Source organism: Pholcus phalangioides, unplaced genomic scaffold, assembly GCF_987345545.1.
Source record: "Pholcus phalangioides strain wild (caught in Gottingen) unplaced genomic scaffold, Ppha-v1.0 ptg000013l_1, whole genome shotgun sequence".
Classification (NCBI taxonomy): Eukaryota; Metazoa; Arthropoda; class Arachnida; order Araneae; family Pholcidae; genus Pholcus; species Pholcus phalangioides.
The window spans coordinates 13,286,603-13,311,188 of NW_028301606.1; the positions used below are offsets into that span (position 1 = coordinate 13,286,603).

The window sequence follows — 24,586 nt, forward strand, 5'->3', positions numbered from 1 at the left end:
AAGTGTACATTTCACATTCTTGAAATGAAAATTTCAAAGTTTAATTCTTAAAATAAAATTGATCATAAACTATAACTATAGTTTTGTATTGAACTTTGCCATCGGCTAAAGTGAAAAATATTTATGAAGTAACATTTTTTGGGTTTTTATGAAAGAGTAATGGATTTTGTCCACTCCATCACGAAACATATCCTTGTAAAAAATAGTTATTGCTGTTTTTATCTCTTAAAATAATGAAATCAGCTTATTTTGTCATTTTCGTGGTTTTTCATTTTTTCGAAATAACAAACGTCTCACATATTTAGCTACTCAAAATCAAAACTTTTCATTTCCGACAGGTAATGAATTTGCAATTTATAATTTAAGGGTGTGAACATAGTGCGTCCGTATTTCGGAAACCCGCGTCGTCTCCGATTAGTTGAAGCCCCGAATTTCAAGTTAAAAAAGTTGAAATTAGGGTTTTTAACCAATCGGAGACGAGACGCAGGTTTCCAGAATCTGAAATACTGACGCACTATGTTCACACCCTAACATCTTGATTTAAAGTGTTCATAATTTTTTTTTTTTTTTTTTGCCTGTGAACTGCAAAATGCTTCCTGTAACAGTGGACAAATGTTTAACAGAAATATATCTCAAATATTCTAAAATAGGCTATGAAAACTTAATTTTCTCAAAAATTGTATACAAAAAGGTTGCGACCCCGACTCCCCTATACCCTTTGAAAAACGTGCACTCCATGAGGAAATTCACAAATAAGCGTGTCTCCCATCGTAGTTTGAATTTTGGTCAGGTAAAATTTTAAAAATCTGGCCAAAGTGAACACTGGACTTGCTCATCTGTGTATATATAAGGATGATTTTTCTTTCACTTCAAAATCTTTCATTGAAATTGAATAGCAATTTAATGCCGATATAAATCTCGTCTTTATGCCTCTCGCATTAGTGACCCAAAGTGGAATTGGGGGGGGGGGGGCAGTAGAGCATGGAAACAAAAAAATATAGGAAAATAATAATTCTGTCCCATAAAATGCAAAATGTAATGTCAAATAACGACCTTCAACCATACCAAAATGCCCTTTATGATATCTCCCTGGATTTGCCTGGCAGTGATTTTGACGATCTGTACTACTTAACTTTCGTATTTAACTGAAAAAACACGGAGAAAGTCGTAAAGGGTTTAAATTGTGAATAGATAACTTAAATTGAACTGAAAGCTTCAAAACCTCTTAACTAAGAAAAACTTTACTTTAAATCGGTTTCCATTTTGTTGCTAGAGTTTTCGGAAGACTTAACAGAGTAGACAAATTAGCCTAAATCATTTTATTTTCATCACAAACTTGAATGATTGATGAAAACTTGGTACATGGAGATGTGTTTCCAAATATATCACTTGTATGGATGAAGAAAAAATCTCGATAATGAAGTAACAGTGGACATCCGACAGAAAAATCTGGTACCGTATTAAGCCGTTTTGCAAGACAAATCCAAAATTTTCGATCAAGCATTAAAAGTAAACCTTCCAATGAGCTCAAAAGTGTTACCAGATCTGATTAAATTCAAAGATTTTTGTATTAGATTTTAATCTAATACAGAAATATATTTCCCAAATGGCCATAACAAAGTGGACATTTAAAAATGGGAAAAATGTCGGGCCAAGAACAAAAAAATAGTTTTTCATAAGAAATTTTTCAAACTTTTATTCATCTATGGCAAATATATAATTCCAAATTTATTGAAAAAAAGTTCCAGATTTGCATCAAGTCTATTTGCTTAACACTTTTTAAAACTGGGACAGCAAGGTTGAGGTTTTGCTACAAGGATTTAAAAAAAAAAAATAGATGCCATCTGAAACAAATTAAGAAATGCCATACTCGGAGAGAAAAACTGTTTACACTTTTTTGCAAACGGCCCATATACTACATAATTTAGAGATTTTTTTTTTTCTCATTGCTTTCCTGTGACTTACAGGCCACTCTTCATGTTGGAATAAAGCGAATATCAATTCCAAATATTTTGTGTTCCGACTCCAATTAAGTAACCACACTTAAATTATCAGGAGCCACATGCATTTTTCAATCGCCATAGCACCTGCGATTTGTCAATCTCTAACAGTAGCAAACTAGCAATATATTGAGCCCTATAAAAAATCTAATTTTTAATTTCAATTAACATAATCTTCGGCTGATGTCAGATATTCAGGCAAGGACATTGAATGTTGTGAACTACATAGCCTCAGAAGGCACCAATTGAAGACTGCCGATTTTTTTTATAACCAAAATATTCTCCTACACTGGAAAAATGTCTAGAACAAGCCCTGCAGATACTGCAAACCTTTAACCGATACCCAGCATGCTAAAAATAAAATATCCAAAAATTCAGCAATCGATACTCTTTTAAACTTTTTTCCGCCGGAAAATCTCAACCGACTGACCCCCAGTCCCACTGGTTCAGAGATACCATCACGTTTGAAGAATCGATTGTCGGAGGATCCTATCCAGAGCTGAAGCAGCAGCAAAAAAAAATAATAAAAAATAAAGTTTAGTGAACTACATTTGTACAGAAGCAGATTAACGAGTTCATATTTAAAATGTGGAAACCAAAAACTACATATATAAATTCTTGGAGCGAAATAACCCGTGAATTGTGAGCGACCCCATATCCCGAAGTGAGGAATAACTCGCTTGTGACTTATCGAACCAACCATTTCCTCGTCGATGCAGAGTATTATAGGACAGGTAGCGAATGTACTAATAAACTTCATTAGAATGTAGCACTTCATTACTACAAACAAAAAAAAAACCCTGGATTTAGCAATTTGATAATCTCTCTGGCAGAACGAAAGGGGGAGGGAATGCGAGATATACTAGAAAGTAACGCCGTCACGGGTGAACAAGAAACATTGATTAAAAAGCAGCATTTACAACAAAACTCGACAGAATGGAGCAATAAAGACACGAATCAATTTCTAGGTCTCAATTTCACAAAACACGAAGGCTTCGCAGTTAGAATCCATCAATCTTCCTCCTCACCTAGTGAACATAGAGCAAAAGCAAATCAATTTTTTCCCACCAAGCAGTTCATCTCCGAACGTTTCTGAAAAAAAGGTTCCTACGGTACTAGAATTTACACAACATTCGACACATGGAAGGTTAAATTGAATAATTATTCCATTGAAATACCGACTGCGAAGATAAAAATCGATACTACTACAGAAAACTTCGGCACGTGGAAAGGCCCGAAGTGCAGTGGAATTGAATAATACTAGTAACTCGGGGAGCTGGCAACGAGCCAACTCCGAGAAGGAATGCGCTGGCCACACGCTCATTCCTTTGTAGAATATATGTCCGAAGGAGAATGAAGCGGACAGATGTCCTTGTGTAAAGATGTTCGTAGATTACAACTACAATATCAGCAATCTATTTTATATGATCGCAACTAACTTCCCCAATAGTACGATATAAACCAAGCTAATCGCTGAAATTTCAATACCAGCGTCGTACAACAAATCTATACTAGCATTTCACAGAAAATATCGTAAGAAAAAAAAAATCAACGAACTTTAAAGAAATTCGGCACACAATTCAGAAAACCGAAAAATACACTAGATACGCCAATTTAGTTTGTTATAGGGCACAACACAGACTAGTTGTGGAAATAAATGTTAAATATAAAGGTCTACGATTTCACAATCCGTTATTGAGCTTTTTGAAAGCACTTTACGAGCTTGATAAACATTCACACAAATACGAATACCATAATACGTACTTCAAATTTAGTTAACATTGTACCGATTGATAATTATTTTTTAATGAACGAGATAATAAATTAATCTTACCAAAGAAAGCTCTAATCCAAGATCCATCTTCGAACATCAAACACGCCTCGATCGACGGGCGTGTAGTGGAATAATTTCGAAGAAACAAAATGAAACTGGGTAAGGAGGTCAATACGCGAACGAAAGAGAGAGACCCTTCATAAAAACGAAAATCCTCCATGGCGGCAGCGTCAGTCCAGTCACACGAACGTCACAATATTCAGCACTCTAGACTTTTTATTTATTCTTCCGCTCGTACATCGGCGAGAAATACGAAAATAATGGACGAACCTCAGCCACAGGAGCAAGAGAGGAGAGAAAGAAAAAAAAAACTCGGCTGAATACTTCCTCTGGGCTGCCGATGCTGCGTCTTCTCTCACGAATCGTAAACGAGGCCAAGGACTCAATAAAATGCAAGTTTCCGTTTGAGGACGAGCGCAGAAACGACGACACTTTTGCCGATATATCGTAGGCGATTGTTTAACGTTCCGAACGAGCCGCTGCACATGCAGCGACAACCACCACGACGGGGAAAACTTGCAGGGCATAAAACGGGCACGTGCATTCTTTTGTTCCGATGAAGTGTAAACTGACATCACATTACCACACGAAAATTTCACCAATTCGCACACGCCGCGCGCGAGAGAGAGACAGAAAGAACCGTGGAGGCGTTACATTGAACAAATTCGAACGTAATGTTACTTATCCATTCGTTAGGTCCGATAGCATTGAAACGGCACTTTCACAAATCCACTGAAGAACGTTCGGGAGATGGAGAGAACGTGAAGATAGAACCACAAAAAAAAAAAAAAAAGTTACGTAAAATCCATATCCGGTCGTAAAAGGCAAGAGGGTCAAAAAGCGCACGATGGACCAATGATCAGCCGAAGAACACAAGTGAGCATGCGCCGTGCCAGAGGCTGGGGTTGAGCGAGGAGCGGCTCCACCAAGAAGATAGGAGAAAAAAAAAATAAGCAAGCCATGGCTTTTTCCCATCGCCACCACACAAGGGATATAATACAGAACTTCGAACCGAAATGGCAGTTGAACGAACCACCCAACAGAGTTTAGCAGCAAAAAAAGAAAGAAATTCCGAGGCGTCCGATTAATCCACGCTCTGGACGTTTCGCGCGGAATCTTCTAGTAAAAACAACGTCCACGATTTTCCACGAACGAACGAACAAAAAAAAAAAAATTCACACAACTGCGTACAATTAAAGCTCTGAAATAGCTGGAAAAGGGTGAAATGGTCACGCACTTTTGGGCCGTCGTACTACTGAGTACTCGTTACGACTCCCTGGCACGATGCCAAAAAGGCGCCCCGACGCCAGAGCACCCTCGCGGAGGAAACCCCTACTACGACGACACGGGGGGGGGGGGATAAGAGAAGGCGGCACCGAGAGAGAGAGAGATCTAATCGCCCCACCCACTTCCGACCATAATATATGAATTCGGTCTTGAAGAGAAGAAAAAAAACGCGCGCAAATTAAAAATCACGCAAATTTTTTTGATTTTGCTCACAAAAATCGAGAAATTTCCCACCCTGATCGGGAAAAATCGGACAAAATTTCCGCGAAAGACGAAAATAAAATTGAGCGGGAAAAACGACGGGGAAAGAAAAAAAAAATGTAGAGAGAGGTAGGAGGTGCTCTCGTCGAAAAGAAAATAAGAACACCCAGTGCGTTGCTCCGCCCAGTGACCTCCAATGTATTTGGTAGTGGGTGTAAGGGTGGGAAAACTGTGGAAAATGGAGGAAGAAAAACAGAACCGGGGAGTGTGTGGGGTGCAAGAGGCATCAAGGAGAGAGGCAGGGAGAAAGCCCGCCAAAAATTCCCGCCATTTCTCCATCGCTAGAGAGAGAGAGTGTGTGTGTGTGTAAGTCGAGTCGATAGTGGACGGACGGGGAACACAACTCACACACACACACGGTTTACTTACAATTTTCATTCAAGATAAAACCATTTCGTGATGATCCTTCTTTTTCGGTGCGAGACGAACTTCACAGTCGATTGAACGCTTGATAATGCCTCCTCGCCAGTAGACAAAAGCCTCGGATTTCATAATTGTTTTTCCGCCAGTGGCTCACCAGAACTATTCCGTGTTCGCTCTAGTTTGCGTGGTTTATCCTTCCTCCGGTCTCTTTTAAGGGGTTCTCGCGACCTCTGAAGCTTCAAAGAAGTTAATTTTCCAAAAAAATTTCATTTACAGTGGATTGTTTTTACATCGTCATACAGTGGGTTATTTTTACATTGTCGTACAGGTAGTGTCTTCAACGTTTTGCATCCGAGTGCCACGTCGATAGATTCGTATAATTACGCGGTCACATTTAATGGGAGGGATGTATCACCGTAGTTAGGCAACTCCACCCCCACCTCTTGGTGACCATGAATGAAAATCATCATGCAATGAAAAAATTATGGCTATAAAATTTGTGAATTTTACAAAAAAAAAAAGGCGGCCTAAAAAGTAAATTAGAATTAATCTATCTATATATATAAAATTGATTTTCTGTGTGTCTGTGTGTGTGTATGTTCTCTATACAAATCTACAATTTTAGATCGATCGTCGCCAAATTTTGCATATATACCAAATGCGACCCGACTTGAACGATAGGCTACTTTAAAATTTCGTCAGACCAGGGCAAATGCCCCAAATGGGCAAAAAACTGTCCGGCAACAATGGTTTTTGGGCCTCAACAATCACTTTCCGAACGTTTACTTTGGTTACCGTGGTTTCCTAGCAATGCGTTTCAGACGTGTGTATGCCTTTACAACGGTTTGTCACTTCTTTAATCCTGTTAGTATATGTATGATAGTTTATGCCTTTATAATGGTTTGCCACATTTTCAATATACTCTCAGTAATGAGGCTTTTTGAATAGACGTCATAATCATCATCAGCATCGCTTTGAGAGGCAGGAAAAGGGAGATCCTCAGAAATCAGTGCTAAAATTGTCGATTTTACTGTAGAAATGCGAAAATTAGTGGGATTTTCCGCCCCATCAATAATTTTAAAAATTGTATTGAATTCTCGATTTTTGAAATATTCAGTTCACTTAGAGATATACGAAGCCCAAGAGATTAAATATGAAGTAATTAGCCAAACCTATACTTTTGAGTTGGATATTCGAGCAATATCATTGATTTCATTTATATCTCCTCAAGTATGAAAATTAATGTCTCCATATTGTCTCTTTTGATATTTATTTGCATAAATTCATGTGGGTTAGGATATTTTAAAATTAGTTATGAGCCCGTGAAAAGTGCATCGAAAAAATTCCACAGCTTTAACTAAAGATTTTTGGAAGCTGGAACAGACAGATGGATAACTTGAAATTCAGTGGGGGGGGGGGGGATCGAAATACCTAGCGCCCCTTAAACAAAGAAAAATATATATATTCGTTTCTATGTTTCTTTAAATCTAGATTTGATTATTTCATAAATCGCGCAGGTCGCCATATTGGTTAACTTGGACACGGTTTGTATGTCCCTCAAGAAAAAGAGAGGGAGATATCACGTGATCCAAAAAAGCCTCATTGAAGAAAACCCGGGCAGCGCCGGGTATTGTAGCTAGTCTATATATATAAAATTGATTTTCTGTGTGTCTGTGTGTGTGTGTGTATGTTCTCTATACAAATCTACAATTTTAGATCGATCGTCGCCAAATTTTGCATATATACCAAATGCGACCCGACTTGAACGATAGGCTACTTTAAAATTTCGTCAGACCAGGGCAAATGCCCCAAACGGGCAAAAAACTGTCGGGCAACAATGGTTTTCGGGCCTCAACAATCACTTTCCGAACGTTTACATTGGTTACCGTGGTTCCCTGGCAATGCGTTTCAGACGTATATATGTCTTTACAATGGTTTGTCACTTCTTTAATCCTGTTAGTATATGTATAATAGTTTATGCCTTTATAGCGGTTTGCCACATTTTCAATATACTCTCAGTAATGGAGGCTTTTTGAATAGACGTCATAATCATCATCAGCATCGCTTTGAGAGTCAGGAAAAGGGTGATCCTCATAGAAATCAGTGGTAAAATTGTCGATTTTACTGTAGAAATGCGGAAATTAGTGGGATTTTCCGCCCCATCAATAATTTTAAAAATTGTATTGAATTCTCGATTTTTGAAATATTCAGTTCGCTTAGAGATATACGAAGCTCAGGAGATTAAATATGAAGTAATTAGCCAAACCTATACTTTTGAGTTAGATATTCGAGCAATATCATTGATTTCATTTATATCTGCTCAAGTATGAAAATTAATGTCTCCATATTGTCTCTTTTGATATTTATTTGCATAAATTCATGTGGGTTAGGATATTTTAAAATTAGTTACGAGCCCGTGAAAAGTGCATCGAAAAAATTCCACAGCTTTAATGAAGGATTTTTGGAAGCTGGAACAGACAGATGGATAACTTGAAGTTCAGGGGGGGGAGGATCGAAATACCTAGCGCCCCTTAAAAAAAGAAAAATATATATTCATTTCTACGTTTCTGTGTAAATCTAGATTTGTTTATTTCATGAATCGCGCAGGAAGTCGCCATATTGGTTAACTTGGACACGGTTTTGTATGTCCCTCAAGAAAAAGAGAGGGAGATATCACGTGATCCAAAAAAGCCTCATTGAAGAAAACCCGGGCAGCGCCGGGTATTATAGCTAGTAATTAATAAACATTAATTATTAGGTAATTTGGCATACTTAGAGCTCGCTCACTCTGATAGTTCTGGATGTTAATTGGGTAAAACTATGTTAACAAAAAATTATCTTGGAGTACAGTCGATCCCGCTTACAGCGTTCTCATTTAGAACGTTTTCCCACTTGGTACAACTTATTTTCGTGGTTGCAACTCAAACTAATTCTCAAGATTTTCCGTTTTTTGATGGTTTTTGAAAACCATTATAAACAGGATAAACTGTAGTAAATTCCTCAACAAATTTTTTCCACTGTTTATAAAAAATTTTCTGATGCAATTCAGAAAATTTTCTCTCATTGCTTCGAAGTGGAAACTAGTCAGTAAGAATTCTGGTTAAGATTCGATATTTCTGTATTATTTATACCAATTGTTGGCACAATAGAAGGAATGCCCAGAATGAATAAGAATTACTATCATTGTTGCAGCTAGTGAGTGGAATGTTGATTTCATTTGTCAATAAACGGTGTCTTGGAGGTCCAAGTGTTGAAGATACCTATCATTACTTTTTTTGAAAAATACTGACAAAACGCTGTAAGCGGGTAAACGCTTCAAGGTATGAGGCTATCTTGCTTAGCACTCTTCTATAAAATGGTACTGGCGTTTATACCATATTTTAATACCAAGTGTCTCAAATTCATTAAAACGATGAATTTCAGACCTCTTTAGAAATTACTTTTCCATAAAAAATGGCTTATGTCAAATTTTAAGCAACATCCATGTAATATTCGAAACACGGCTGCCAAAAATTCTATGAATGAAATGTTTTGTTATTTTCACAGTATATTTATTCAGCTTCAGCTAGGATTATGCAGGTTATGAACCAAAATTTAAAGAATCGTTTGGTATACTCATAATTTACACCCAAGTACAGGATGTTGATGTACGTGATATATATATTTTTTGAAATTTCACTTAACATATTCTGTATAAAATACACTGTAATTAGACAAATGCATGTGATAGACCCCTTGTGTTTATCGTCCTAACCTTAACGAAATAAGGGAATGTGCCCGAAATACCCGTTCTAATTCGTATGTACAGAGTTGCTATGTTGGGAAAGTGCCTTCAGAACCATTCAGTTGACTACTTGCAGTGACGGAGTTGCTTTGCTATCTCCATTTACGCTTTAACTTTTCAAAAATAGTTTTTGTTATAACTTGTTACTGTGCGAAATCAACTTCGAACAGTTATATTTATGCCTCGCGGAGTTTTTTTCTATCAGCGACACTAATCATTACACATCACTACTTTGCATAGTCGTTTAGACAAGAGCAGTCACAATTTTTGCTATAGTTGAATTCCAAAATCCATCCCCCCCCCCCCCGAGTATCAGAGGGAAACTCATTATATATATATTTTTTTTTTTCCCCTCCGACTACTTAAGATTCATTTTGATTAATGTATGATCACTTGTCGACCTTTTCATAATGTGGACAGGGAGATAGCTTTTCTCAGCCCAATATATCAAGGAAATATATTTTCTGGATTTTACGCCGAGGCGAAATCTGAAAGAAAAGTCATCTGATCTCCGCCGGGACTCGAACCCAGGCCCTCTTGCATTTGGGGCCATTTTCTGAAGTTGAGAAGGCAAGGCATTGCATATTTTGGGAGCTAAATGTGTGTGTGTGTTTTTTTTTAAGCACTAACTTTTTTTTTTACATGAAGGGATTTCAAAGACTTCACCAGGTCTCCTCAGAGAAATGAATTTTTTAGAAGAGCATAAATAAGTTAATATCAATTTATAGACAAATAAGTGTCGTAAACCCACGCCGTTTTTAACGGCCGAATCAAACTCAAATGAAATCTATTTTGAGTGATCATGATAGGATGTAGGTTGGTCTTACAATCGCATCCCCCAAGTTGTTATTCCATTTTATAATGAACATTGTATCCATGCATGTATAATGCTCTTAGAAAGGAGGGTGATGGCAAATCTATAGATAAAGTTTTTTTTTTCAGTACAGCGAAAATGTGAGATTTCCATTTCGAATTCACCTGGATTCCGGGATTTTCAAGAAAACATTATTTAGATCAAGACGATTGCAATCATTTCTTGAGCAATCTGGTGGGATTTGAACAATATATCTGAATGGCAATTTCAATTTTATTCCGATTTGCCAGATTATTTAGTTTGCTAGTTTATATCAGTGTTTCCCAACCTTTTTCTCGTCCCGAACCCCCTTGTGTAATGTGTCGTCAATTTGATATAAAATTCAAAATTATTTTTCGAAACTAATTACAATAATTATTCTTAAATTAATTACTAAGAAAAAATTCTAAACTTGAGGGATTATATTATAAAATTAATTTATTAAACAGAGGTATACTACAGTATATCAACAAGAAAAAATTAAAATTACATTGATTTTCGTAAATTGACTAATTTGTTGGCATGATTACCAGTAACTAATTTGCTGCCGCTTTTTTGTTATAGTTTCTTGAAGCTGAGGTTTTTTTTCGAAAGATCTACTCGCATATCATCGCTTACATCCAAGCGATTTCTGGTTTTTGTTTTCAATTGTAGTAGTGAAAAAAATCCTGTTTCATAAATGTAGGTAGTAGCAAATGTGGTACAAGCGTTTGCAAAGCTGTCTTTGCCAATGTTGACAATTTTTCCATCGAGCTCACCTGAATTGTTCTAAATCAGATCCCGCGCCCCGGGCTAGACCCCCCCCCGTAAGCCCAACTCTTATGGGGGGGGGGGCACGCAAACATAACTTTACCACCAGCACTATCGTAAAATTCGATTATTTTACAACGTTTTTTCTTTGTTCCCACCTGAATTTTCATTTTCGGTAGCCTAAATTTTTCCACCCGGACGATGCCCCTCTACCCCCCCCCCCATTTCGGCCCCGGATAATGTCTAGTTTTGAGGACGGCTTATGCGCGAGTATTTAATTGTTCGCTGTGGCATAGTACCTCAACTTGGTAGGGGAAGGGAGGTTGAACGAGACTAGTATCTCGATGGGGGAGCAAAAATATGACTTGATAAGCGGAGTGACTCGTTAAACGGAGTAGGCCATAGCTGTGCCAATTCCTGCCTGAGGACAATTGGCACTTACAAAAAGTGACCCGGTAAGAGGAATGACGTGTTAACCGGGTGACGCACTAACGAGGTTTGACTGTAGTTTAGGTTGTTTTAAAATTAATTATGGGCCCGTACAGTACATTGAAGAAATTCCACAGCTTTAACTAAGCATTTTTGGAAGCAGAAACAGGCAGATGGATACCTTGAAGTTCGGGGGGGGGGGGGAAGCGAAATACTCAGCACCCCTAAAAAAAGGAAAAAAAGTATTCATTTTTCTACGTTTCTTTAAATCTAGATTCCTTTATTTCACGAGTCTCGCAAGAAGTCGTCATATTGGTTAATTTAGACACGGTTTGCATGTCCCTCAAAGGAAGAGGGAGATATCACGTGATCCAAACAGCCTCACTGAAGAAAACCCGGGTAGGGCGGGGTATTATAGCTAGTATATTATAGTATTAATTGTTGGATACTATTAAACTTTTTTGACGTTTATCTAAGTCCCGCTCCGGGCAATTTCGAATTTAAGAACAGCATGCTAATAACAACACGCGGTATGAATATGCACTAAGTGACAAATATTATGGGTAGAAATGGCATTTTTCTTCAATCGAAATGGAAAACAAGTAGGGGAAAGGTAAGTAAGAGTATGCATGTAAGTTTTTGCTGTAGGCAATAGGGTAAGTAAAAGTGACCATGTCAAGTGCCGACTCAATTCATGCATCGAGTCGGCCGTGCCATGACTAAGTTAACTTGTGTGTCGAATTGTCTCACAACAGTGCTATTATTGATGACACCCCTGCGCATTGGCGTACGCAAAGAAGGGGGGGGGGGCTAGAACCCCAACCCGAGCCAAGATTATAGTGTTATTTTGCAGGAAAAAAAGTAAAGCCCCCAGAAGGAAAAAAATCTCAAAACCTCCCCTCGAGAAAATTCTGCGTACGCCTATGCCCCTGCGTATCTACCTTTTTCCTACGATCAAAAAAGAAGCTTATGCAAAAAAATCTGAAAACTGCATGCAAAGGATGAATAGTGTGTTTTAGTAAATTCCTTCAACCTGGGAAATTTCAAATATTACTCGACACAATTCTGCGAGAGAAACCTAAAAAATGCGGTGTCAAAATGTAAACATGATTCATGTTGTTTAAAGATATGAAAAAAATTCGAGTTTTTTTCAATTTAATCTTCCTTAATAAACAGTGAACATGGTATAATTTTTTTCCGTCTAGCACCCTCAAAAATGCTTGCACGCACCCCCAGTTGAGAACCTCTGGTTTACATAGATTGATATCGGCGACACGCTGGGAATAGAACAGACTCCAATATTCAAGAAACTGATGGCCCCGATATTTACGGCATGCCGGATAGTGCGAAGGAACACGGTAGTTTTTTTTAATGTGTTCGATGGGAATCGTAAATTCGTTGCATAGATTGCATGTTTCTGAGGGGTGCCTCGAGCCCACGAGGAAACGCTTCGATTTTGATTCAACAAAAGATGTGAAGCGGGATGAATCTTGTCATTTTCTTCTATGTAAAGACTGAGAAAAACACGTTCAAAGTTTGTTTCTTGTATACTTTAAACAATGTAATTTATTAGTTCTTTTATCTTCAAAGAACCAATAAACCGATTGACACGAAATTTTCTGCATTTGATTACCAATTACAGTCGATCTCGCTTATAAAGTTCCCGCTTAATAAGACTTATTTTCCTAGTCCAAACCCTAATTCTCATTCCCGTTTAGAAGCGTTTTCCCACTTACAACGCTTTTTCATGACTGGTTTTTTTTTAATCTTGTTACCGGAATCTACTGTAAATGAAATATTTTTAAGGTATCCGACTAGGTTTTGAAACGTCATTTTGGAAGAAAATACCATTTTCATTTTGTATGAAAGCTCCATTTTTGGGGATTCTAAAACATGCCTTGTTTTGTTAGTACACACGACGCTTAAAATTGAAGTTACGCTCACTTTGGTGTTGCGTTTCATCAAGCATCGCCCGCACATCCTGGAGCAGAGCCCCTCGGCTGGGACCTTCGACAGGCCCCTTTATAATGCATTTATACCGTGAAAAAACAAAAATTATGAGAATCGTCCCGGAGCCTTGTCAGCCTGCCCCTTGTGGGGGCCAAGACATCAACTAATCTGTGATTAAAAACTGACACGTGTTTTACGATGAATCCTATTTTCGACAGTCTACTTGAGTTTGAAACATGATTTCTAAATACCTATTGATTGTATATCATCCCAAAACTTTAATATGGTATTCTACCATAAAGGAAAATGCCCATATACTGCCCCCTAAAGCAAAATCGTTAATTCTGAAAATTTACGAAAAATTGCGGTTAAAAATAATTTAAAAACTGATTCAAGTAACTCAACTCCATACCTAATATTGCTGCGTGATTGTAGTAAATATATTTTTCAAACGAAACTAAAAAATTAAAATAATATCCAAAACAACGCAAATTTTGTATTTTCATCACAGGTGAATCATTGGACTATGCAAAAACCGTGTACTTAACTTTCATTAAAATTCTCATTTGCCTTTTCTAGTTTTCAATCAATTCCTCGTTTGGAAACAAATTTACAAACTCTGACACATCCTACACGTCCTTGCTTTGCCGTTCTATGTTATAACTATTATTAATATTAAATAATTTTGTGACAATAAAAAATTTTAAACTATGATTTTAAATTTAATTGATTGGTTTCCAATATTATCCTTTGTGTGTGGCAACTCGTATTTGTTTTTCAAACTAAAACTAAGATTTGTATGTATGTATGTAAAAAATATTTGTTCTAAAAAAATTGAGAGAGAAAAAGTTTTTTTTCACTGTTCCTATTTTACAAAGGAATTTCATAACAATGAAAATTGAATAGGGGCAATATAGTAAATGCCCAATCATCAATAATATGGAATAAAAATACAGTACTGTGTTTTACACGTTTTTCTGCATGTTCGGAAGTCGGAAAAATAGTCGAAGTCGGTTGTAACGACACTCCGGCTATAACATCAATTATTGGCGGTCCCGACTATTCCCCATAGATAATAATGTTCATGAAACTCACTTGTAACGTTGAATAAACGACCTCGGATGAAACGACACTTTTATGGCATTTCCCCAATAAATTAATGAAATTAGAATTCAGTATATTGAAAGAATGTTAGTCTATTGATACCTAACGAATGAAAAAAGCTACATTAAATGTTTGACACTTCGACTTGGTTATTGGTACGACCCGTATTTGAGACATTCCTGCATTTTCCATAATTTTGCTCGACTTTCGCAAAAATGTCTCCAGGGAGCTTATTCACAATCTTTAATAACACGTTCCACTTTTCCGAATCCACAACCGCTGCTCTGCGCAGCTTCAACCCGCAGTAAGCCGGTTTTAAGGAGCGGCTAGCACAGCGCGGGATATTCCAATGGTCATTTGGCCAACCCTCCAAAACTGGTTTCGCGCAGCTCAGAATCGCGTAGCGGTTAACCCGGTTTTACAGAGCAGATATTGAAAAATTACTCGGAATTCATGACTCATTTCCCGGAATGTGTCTCCTCCACACTGTTTTCCGGCTTATGCGAAAATAATACGGTATTTCTTTGTACGTTCTACCTTTCTACACATTTTCGGTTCAAATTAAAAAAAAATTATTATTTTAACGATTTTATTCTTCCTTCAGTGGAATTTGTTATGTGGAAGGTAGGCTAAAAGTCATCAGGAATGCCCGAATGTATATCAAGTCGATTAGAATTGAAAAACTTCAATACAGCAATGGAAAACGTCACAAGGGTGTATCCTAATACTCTCGACGTAACAAGGCCTGGAATCGGCTCCTATCACTACGTTGGATGCTACAAGTACTGCATAAGTATACTAAAAATACCAGTCATCTAACCTAACACCAATACACATTCCATTGACGTGACGCGGGACCACGTCAATGCGACAAAAATACCAAGGTGCTAACCGCAAAAACCGCGATTTCGTTAAGCGCACATAATAATCATTGTCCGGGAATTCCACGTATGGGAGCAGCGGTTGACCAATGATGACATAATGTTTAAACTCTTTCATCCTTCGAGTCACAAAAACATAAAAAAACGTTTTATAGCAAATGAATAATAGGAAGTAAGTACTATCCTCTGTTGATCAATTGATCCGCAAATAGCCTGAGTAAATTTAAGAACTTTCTAGAAAGAAAACGACCACAAAAACCACTAAATATTCTTTCCCTTAAAGAATGGTAGTACAGGTATAAATACATGCATCGTACATAGAATGCTTTCAAGGACACGACTGTGAAATATTAGTTGAAGCACGGGGCAGCCCTGTGGATTAAGTACAGTATCAAATAAGAAAGTAGAGTGAAGAGATTAACCAAGATAAGAAAGAACGGAGAAACGAGGGCCGCTATAGAATTTTTTTTTTAAACGGGAAAACCCTCAAGATCGTGATCTGGTTGAGCTCAGCAAGAAAAATACCAGAACTCTATAAAAACTCTGAAAAATGTCTACCAGTTGGTTCTCCAACAAACGTAAACATAAATTGCCCCCTTTCCTCCACACTTGACCGAATCCGAGAGGAAAAATCAAATTTTACAGACAAAATGTCTCGAGGCGAGAAAGAGAATCTGGCAGAACTAAGATGATGGCGAATACATACTCTGGAATATGCAATGCGTTGCTGGAACAAAAAAAAAAACTCTAGGAGAGAAGGTGGACTTACTCCACTCAATTCTTGTCACAGGATTTCTCTCTCATCCTTTCAGACCATATTTACCTGATATTCCTTTAAACGGGGAAGAGAAGAGTTATTTTTTGCGCCTACAGTCAAGCGAATTCTTATCGAAGTCGGTCGATGATCTTATTGGTGAAGAAACGAAACGAGAAGATCCGTTCTACGACACATCGCTCATGAATGAGAAATGTATACAAAAAATCATATATTCCCCCTCTCCTCGTGATTTTACTAATGTTCTATTGTGACAAGGGAATGGGTTAGTAAAAACTCTGTAAGAAAAACGCATCGCCTTCCATATTCCTGTAACTATTCGTGATTCGATAACTCATCTTCGCTCTGTACCCCCTTCCCTGCATGCTTTTGAGGCTTTTTTAAGCGGGTGCAAAAAAGATGCTCATTTAATGTACGCATATTTGTTTACGGAAACTGGAGGGTAAATTTAAAATTCGCTACAAGTACGGCAATACTCGAATTCAAAAAGAAATATAATTCGCCGAAGTTGTAAAAAAACAGTCGCCTCATACCTACACGCCCCAAAGCAGAATGTGTCGAAATCTCTAACGTACGTCGCAGAACAATCAGTGGTACTGCACAACAGTCTGGAAGAATTTTAAGGCGTAGAAAATACCATTATCGGAATTTCTACCGCAGAACAGTTTCAGTCAGCCGAGGGCTCCTTGCAGAACAATGGAAAAAGTTACACGGGTTCTTATGAATAAGAGTGGGGTCACAAACCTAAACTTTCAGAATCGGATTGTCCTACACTAATCCAGGGTATCCACAATGTACGTTGGGAGAGCTGGTGATATAGATGTATGAATGTTTAGTGCTTTGAAGTAGTTCTTTTCGGGACTTTTCTAGGGAGCCGTAGTTGACTAAAATTCGACAACCACTGCGCTAATCTCAGAGCCTATTTGCTACAAAAATGAAAATCCGTTTCGCTTCACGCTATTATATGTTAATACATTACGGATTACTCTAAACTTACATAGTATTTAAATCCCTATCCATCAAGAAACGTATACAAATTTTGTACTTCAATGTTCTACTAATTTCTGACATCTTCGAACAAATGAAACAGCAAAAAGAAAATTATACAAAATCAATAACGAGCAAACTCCACACCACTGAATTATAGAAATAAAATTTAGACAGAAAATAGTAATTATAAACAAGTGGCATGGCTTTGTTATTGAAGTGGGAGGGGGAATGGGAAGTTACGATACTGGTTTGACTGAGAGTTAGCTTTATTACAATTTTCTACTCTACTACTACTAAACCAGACATGCACCTCGTCCATATTCCTCTGCGGAACCTCTAACGAATTGGTACATGTTGCAGTGTACGTGTAGTGAAACGGATGTACTTCTACTAAGCAGAATTTTCTTCAGGGGGGTTTCAATTTTTTTTTTTTCCTCTCAAGGGGGGGGGGGGGGGGGGTTCCTGTAAAACATAATCTCGGCTTGGGGGTTTAGAACCCCAACTCCCCCCCCCCCTTGCGTACGCCAATGTACGCATGCACACCTACGGTATAACTCATTTGGTAGTAAACTGCCCATGGCGATAGACCAGAGTTGTGCTCAGTTTGGAAGAAAGCCAATTACTGTTTCGAGAATGCATAAATTTTTAATCCTGCAGATAGCAATAAAAAGAATTTCACCTATCGGTCACACTCACTTCTTGGAATATTCACATTTTTATTATATTATGCGTTTGAGGTCACGGATCACACAGATTAAGTATCCTTGGATCTTCCTTTCCCTTTTTTCATTGGTAGTTTAATGCACACCAATCAGACTGAAACGGACCGATGATTTTTTTTGTTTTCATTTCCCTAGCAAAGAAGATGTACACGAAAGGAACGGGATTTGCGTTGTCGGGATTTCTTGTGGTGGTTATGTGCTCACCAGCAGAGCACGAAACCAATACAATTCCGACAACATAAATGTGTTAGAAGCCACATATATCCTCAGAAAAACATTCTGGCATGTTCCAATTCGTTAGAAATTCCAAAGAGGAAGGTGTGCCAGGTGCATGTTATATAGTTAAGTAGTGGTAGTCAGAAGACGACACGATGAAAACATTGAGGGGGGCTGAAGCTTGCTGGTTGTCTCGTATATACGGGACTCAAGCACGTACGCAAGAGAGGGAAGGTGTACTGCATTGTTTTTACAGAAATTATTTGGGGGAGGGGGGGCTCAGACCTCTTAAAAAATTTATTGGGGGCCTCAAATGGCATCAGTCCCTAGGTTCTGGCACCTATGGTTGTAGTGTTTACGTCTTCACAGAGACGTACGTAGGGAAGGGCATGGGGCCGTTCAGCACCTCCTACAGATAGGTCTCCGCACGCTGCTCGTTAAGTCAGCAAGTAGTCCATTCTCTCTCAGAATAGTCAAGGGAAAAAAATTCCGTTGCTCGTGCCAGTATCATTGCTGTGCGGAAAAGAAACGATTGGCTCAGAATTGGCGATTTCTATGCCCCACATCCAATCTCCATGCAGTATTTGTGAGCCAACCAGGAACATTCTAAAACAAAATAAGAAGAACGAATAGGATGCTGTGGTTCAAAATGTGGCATACTTGCTAGGTAGTGAGAAATTGAATTTTCTGGATATTACGCCGAAACTGATAATTGGAAAGAAAAGGAAAGAAAATACACCAGGCACACTCTTCAATTCCTTATAACACTCATTAGTAGCGTGAAGCGCTGAGTGAAGTCATAGCAGCCTCCCTTAACTACAGCAATTTTCGTCCCAGTTGGCGTTTTTGTATGAAAAGATGGTATTTTTTGCTAGGTAGTCTTAATGGCGTTGCAGATGAACTTGGCAACCCGTGCGGAGGCCTTTTATCTCTAGATGCTGCTGGGCAGTGCCCCCCTTCCCAAGACGATCAAAAATATTTCTGAATATTATATGTAGAAAAAAACTAAATTATCGAAAAATAACATGCTAGCTTATAATCGACCTCTGTTAATTTAAAACGAATGGTTTTTGCAGGTCAGTAACATTTAGCAAATTTTTCTTTCTTCTCTGAAATAGGACCTCTGGCAAGGAAAGATTTGAACCTATAGGATAGAACCTCTCTACCGACTGAGTCGGTTTCAAGCATATGTAACCACACAGAGCACGTCTATTGGTATATTTGGCGGGTACTGTATCTCACATTCATTTTAAATCGTTCCACCATAATCCAGGAGTGTATCCATAGTAAGTGTGCAATATATATATCTGCGTTTAATATATAAATTCCATTACAACTTAATATGCCTTAAAAACAGGAATTTGTTTTGTTGAAAATTCTATATTTATTTGCATTGTAATGGACCTGTTCGATCACAACACTGAATTCAAATATATACATAATAATTAGCGCACTCGTGCCAATTTCATAGAAGTAAAAATAGCCAACACGTGAATCAATATTAATTCAAGTGAAAAAAACAAAACAAAAAAAGCATTTCATGAACTGCTTGGCGACGCATATAAACATTCATGTGAATGAAATTAAAATAGAAATTTCAAATATTCAAATTCTTTTGAAAGTGCAACTCTCGGTTCTCGACGCTTGTATTACAGACAAAAAGAAGAAAAAATGCATATACGATATTTTTCAGGTAAATTCCAGATAATTTTCTGTGTTCCCGCAATATAAATATCAGAAACTAGCAGAAAGAGATGAATGGGTTCTTTTGTGGGCTAACAAGAGTGTAAAGTGCCCGTCTAACAGTAAATGGACAAGAAAAGGGTGGTGGGAGAAGAACAGCTATGAAAAATACCAGTGAGTGCCCATTTAAAATAACTCGTCCTTTTCTCTTACGATCTCGCACTCAGAAAAATGAACGCGCCATCACATTATACGTCACAGCGGCCCACGCGAATATGACCAGCTGGAAGATCGGAAAACATATTAAGCTTCGAATTTCTACACAAGTGCCAGTAGCAACGGCATGTACGAGCTTTTTGTTCTCTTATAAAACCGAGAGCGGATAAGTTGCGTAGTAGAGAAGCAACTGTTCCCCTCCCCCACTTCAAGTACTATCACGATACGAATAGGCAAATTTTGGAATGTTTTACTTATCACAAGTAAACACGGTATTGTTTTTGTTTTCTTTTGGGAAACAAAATCCTGATAACTTTAAATTAAAAAATTACGTGGGGGGGGGGGGGAAATGAACTTTTCTCAGAAAAATTGCAGCATGCAGATCGGAACGGAGATCCCCAGCCAACACCTTCTATAGCAGAACTCTATATTCACCCTCTATAGATGGTGTTGCATCAGCTCGAGTGAAGTTATTACGCAAAACCGTTGACGAAATAAATCTTACACTATCAATAATCCAGCTATCGATTCGATTAAAAATGGGAAAAATTCTGTCTTCATCACTGCGACATCGAAGCTACGTCTCAATTTTATGAGTGGCTTCCAAAGCAATACTTAGTAAAAAAACCGCCAAGAAGTGGAAAGCCAAAACTTGAACGCGCATTTTTTGTTAAATACTGAGACTCGTATTACATAAATGTAAAATATTCAACGCATTCTGAATCATGACAAAACTTCAACTCGCATTTCTAAAAACTTCAACTCGCATTTCTAAAAACTTCAACTCGCATTTCTAAAAGCTTCACTCACCTCTTCATGGATATTCATTTTTGAAAGCCTATTGGACAGACAAATATTTGTACTAACTTAGCGAAGAATGACAACTTGAATATTACAAATTGAGTAAGAACTCGTATCACCATTTGAAATTGCCTTCTAATTTGATATTGAAATGGATTAGGAAAAATCGGCACCAGTTGGATCAAATAGAAGAGATTCATAAAATAGGGTAATCATAAAATGTCTACCACCGTGAAGGTTGCCGTCAGGTCCCCAATTTCAAGCCGGGGGGGGGGGGGAAATATGGATAACAAGATGTTTTTGGATTTTTCCTAACGAGCTCAAGGCAGCCACCGATAGATGGCGCCTTCATTTCCAACCCAACTCGGCTTGCCCGGTATGCAAGAGGGCCTTGGTTCGAGTCCCGGCGGAGACGTGATGACTTTTCTTTCCGAGCTCACCTCAGCATAATATCCGGAAAATAATTGTTTCCTTAACATCGTTTATCATATGCACATATACGCCAATCCTGGAACCAAGCCTATCCGTAGCGGCAACGTTCACCACCGGGAAAATGAGGGTGGGGGTACCCCCGATTTACATCCCTAAAGAAAAAAAAAATCGGTAAAAAAAATTCGTTCCCCCCCCCCCCCCCGAAAAAGTTTTTTCGGGCGGGCGGGGCGGTCTCCTTTCAAAAAAAATATTTTTTGAAGTATTTTTCAATTTATGTTTTAACTTCAAATCAATTTTCTTGAACTTTTGAAAAAGGTCGAGAACTATCTGTAATACCTGGCACTGCGCGGGATTCCTTCATACAGTGGGGGCATTAAAAAAAGTGACAAACCACTGTTTGGGAATGTAGGCAACAAAAGAAGGCATTTCCAAAAGTCATTAATGCTAGACAGTTTTTGACCCTATCGGGCATCTGCCCTTAGCTGTGGCCGGTTTGTTACACATACAAAATTTGGCAAAGACTAGTATAAAATTGCCGATTTGTATAGAGAACAATCTTTGGACACAGAAAATCAATTTTATATATCGAGTTTTTCGTTCCAATTCTGTGAGTAAACTTTTATTTATAAAAAACTCCAGGCCATGATAAATTATTTAAGTGCAAACAGCACCTTTTTGTCAATTGGTTGATGCTATCAATTTTATATTAATTCTTAGCTTGATATTTATTCTTTGGATATGCGGTCTTTGAGTGGTCATTTTGTACTCACGATAGGATAATGGAATTCAACGAAATCCTTGAACGAAAGAAGTTTCTAAAACAAAAAAAAAACAGATTTTCGTAGTTTTACAAATCGCCGTAATACCGTATTTTATGGTGGAAATTCCGTAGTAGTTAGCAAGTATGCGTGCATATTGTAATGGCTAGCTGACTGAACGTTGCAAAATCTTTACCGATTATAAATGGAAATACAATACACAAAACAATTGAAATAATCGTGGGTCTGCCCGAAAAAATACCATTACAATTAGCTTTAACCGCTGAGACAAATCAAATCGCAACTATATGTTTATACAAAACAGTTTTCTTATGAACCTATTAAACAAACTAGAAATGATTGCAAAATAAGTTTTTCAAGGCGCATATGTCGTAAATTTCCTTGCAAATAAAAAAAGTAAGAAGTGAATAGCCAAGTGTACATATGTTTATATTCACACGTTTTATATCTACGTTTTCATTTAAGGGGTGTCACGACCCCTGAAGTCGAATTTTCAAACATGACTTCAAAAACTACTTCATTCAATCGCAAATAAAATACTAAAAATTTCGTGTCAATCGGTTAATTTGTTCTTTCATAATAAAAGAAAGAAATAATGAATTATAGTGTAAACGTATACAAGAAAAAACACTTTGGACGCGATTTTCTCAGAAAGCAGTTTCTGAGCTCATCCGCAAGATTAAAAAAAAACTACTGCTCCGAAAATTCTGAAATTTTGTAGAAATGTTTATTCGACATGTGTTAGTAAAATGAACCTCGGATTTAGCAATTGACTGGTGAAAAGTATTTTTAAAAAAATGTTGAATTTAGATTTTTGAAATTTATATATTTTCTCAAACTTTAAAAATTCATGAAATTCTAACGAAACGTTTGATATTCAAGTTCGAGGTTCATTTTACTAACACATGTCGAATAAACATTTCTACGAAATTTCAGAATTTTCGGAGCAGTACTTTTTTTTTTAAATCTTGCGGATGAGCTCAGAAACTGCATTCTGAGAAAATCGCGTTCAAAGGGTTTTTCTTGTACACGTTTACACTATAATTCATCATTTCTTTCTTTTATTATGAAAGAACAAATTAACCGATTGACACGAAATTTTCTTTTTATAGTATTTTATATATGCGATTGAATGAAGTATTTTTTGAAGTCATGTTTGAAAATTCGACTTCAGGGGTCGTGACACCCCTTAATACATATCTATTTCACTCTCAATGCCTGATAGGAGCGTGTTTTGCTAAATGTGTGAATTTCGAATCAATATTTTCAAAACAATTCAGTAAACTTTCACGTGTACCTCTGAACGGGTGCAAGTGACGTATTTTTAAGAGCTAGTCGGATCATCAGAAATATATATATTTTTAAAAACAAAGTAATACAATTACATTGTACATAATATGTATTTGTGCAACAATGTAGGTACAATGTACCTGTAAAATTGGAAGAACGAAACCGAGATACACAAGAAATCATTAACAGAATCATAGACCCATGATGATGATCATAAATGATAAAAAATCACAAAATCTGGAAATAAAGCTCTCAGAACGATAAAATATACTATATTTATGATTAAATTTTTTTTCCTTATGAATAAAAAAGGGAAACATCGTTGATTTTGTCAGAGAATGATGCGCTTGTAAGACACGATTCCAATATTTGTACATGAAAATAAAATTATATATGCATACATTTCCCTTCCCACAGAGGATAGAGGGATAAATGAACAAGCATGGAGTCTGCACATCTTTCTGTAGTAAAGATGCGCGGACTTTAACCCCTGGGATGGTTTGACCTCCAAAAGAAACTTTCTGCTGCTGCTGCTTCCAATGAGCATGTGTGAAAGGAAAAAGAGACACGACTTGGGCAGATAATTTCCAAAGCCCAACAAATAGGGGAAACTACTTCAAGCTCGACCTTTGGAGCGTTCTGAAACTCTTACCCACTCTACCCAGGGCCTCACAAAAGGAAAAAAAATTCTGGTTGATGATGCCGATTACGATTAATTTCCCTCGCCGCATCAGGAGATGCATCTAAAAAAGATCAATCCGTTTGTTAACGCACGAAAACGATCATTGTTTCTGGAAGTAGGTGATCCGGTCAGTGTTTCTGCTCTTCAAAGGATGACAAAGAATAAGGGTTTAAATTTTGTTATTCACGAAATGAGTACATTTTTGGGAATTCATTCCGTTAGTTTTTTTGTTCAGTGACAGCAACACTGTGATAGATGACAAATAACTTTTGCAGGCATCCATCGTCAATACCGGTATGAAGGAGACCAATTTTTGTGGCCTGAAAACAATTGGAAATTATCATTCAACTGGAAAATAATTTCAATATATGAACTGTGATGCAAGAGGGGATGAAGAAATGCATGGCAATCATATATGAATGAGCGTAAATCAATCTATTAGTAAATGAGAAATTCATTCAGAAATCACGCAGCACGCCACATGCAGGAGGATAACGCATTCAA

At 37.5% G+C, this 24,586-nt stretch overlaps 1 protein-coding gene across 3 annotated transcripts in view; it reads right to left on the reverse strand.

The window, feature by feature from the left end:
- The window catches only part of LOC149078630 (serine/threonine-protein phosphatase 4 regulatory subunit 1-like), a 147,208-nt gene that overhangs the window by 41,478 nt on the left and 81,144 nt on the right, over positions 1–24,586 (reverse strand). The window contains exon 1 of one of the 3 annotated variants that reach the window (XM_089240770.1): positions 3,835–5,216. The exons of the other annotated variants lie outside the window; for them this stretch is intronic. The gene's annotated coding sequence lies outside the window, so the exon portion shown is untranslated. Of the gene's footprint in view, positions 1–3,834; positions 5,217–24,586 lie in introns of those variants that run through there. 3 annotated transcript variants of the gene reach the window in all.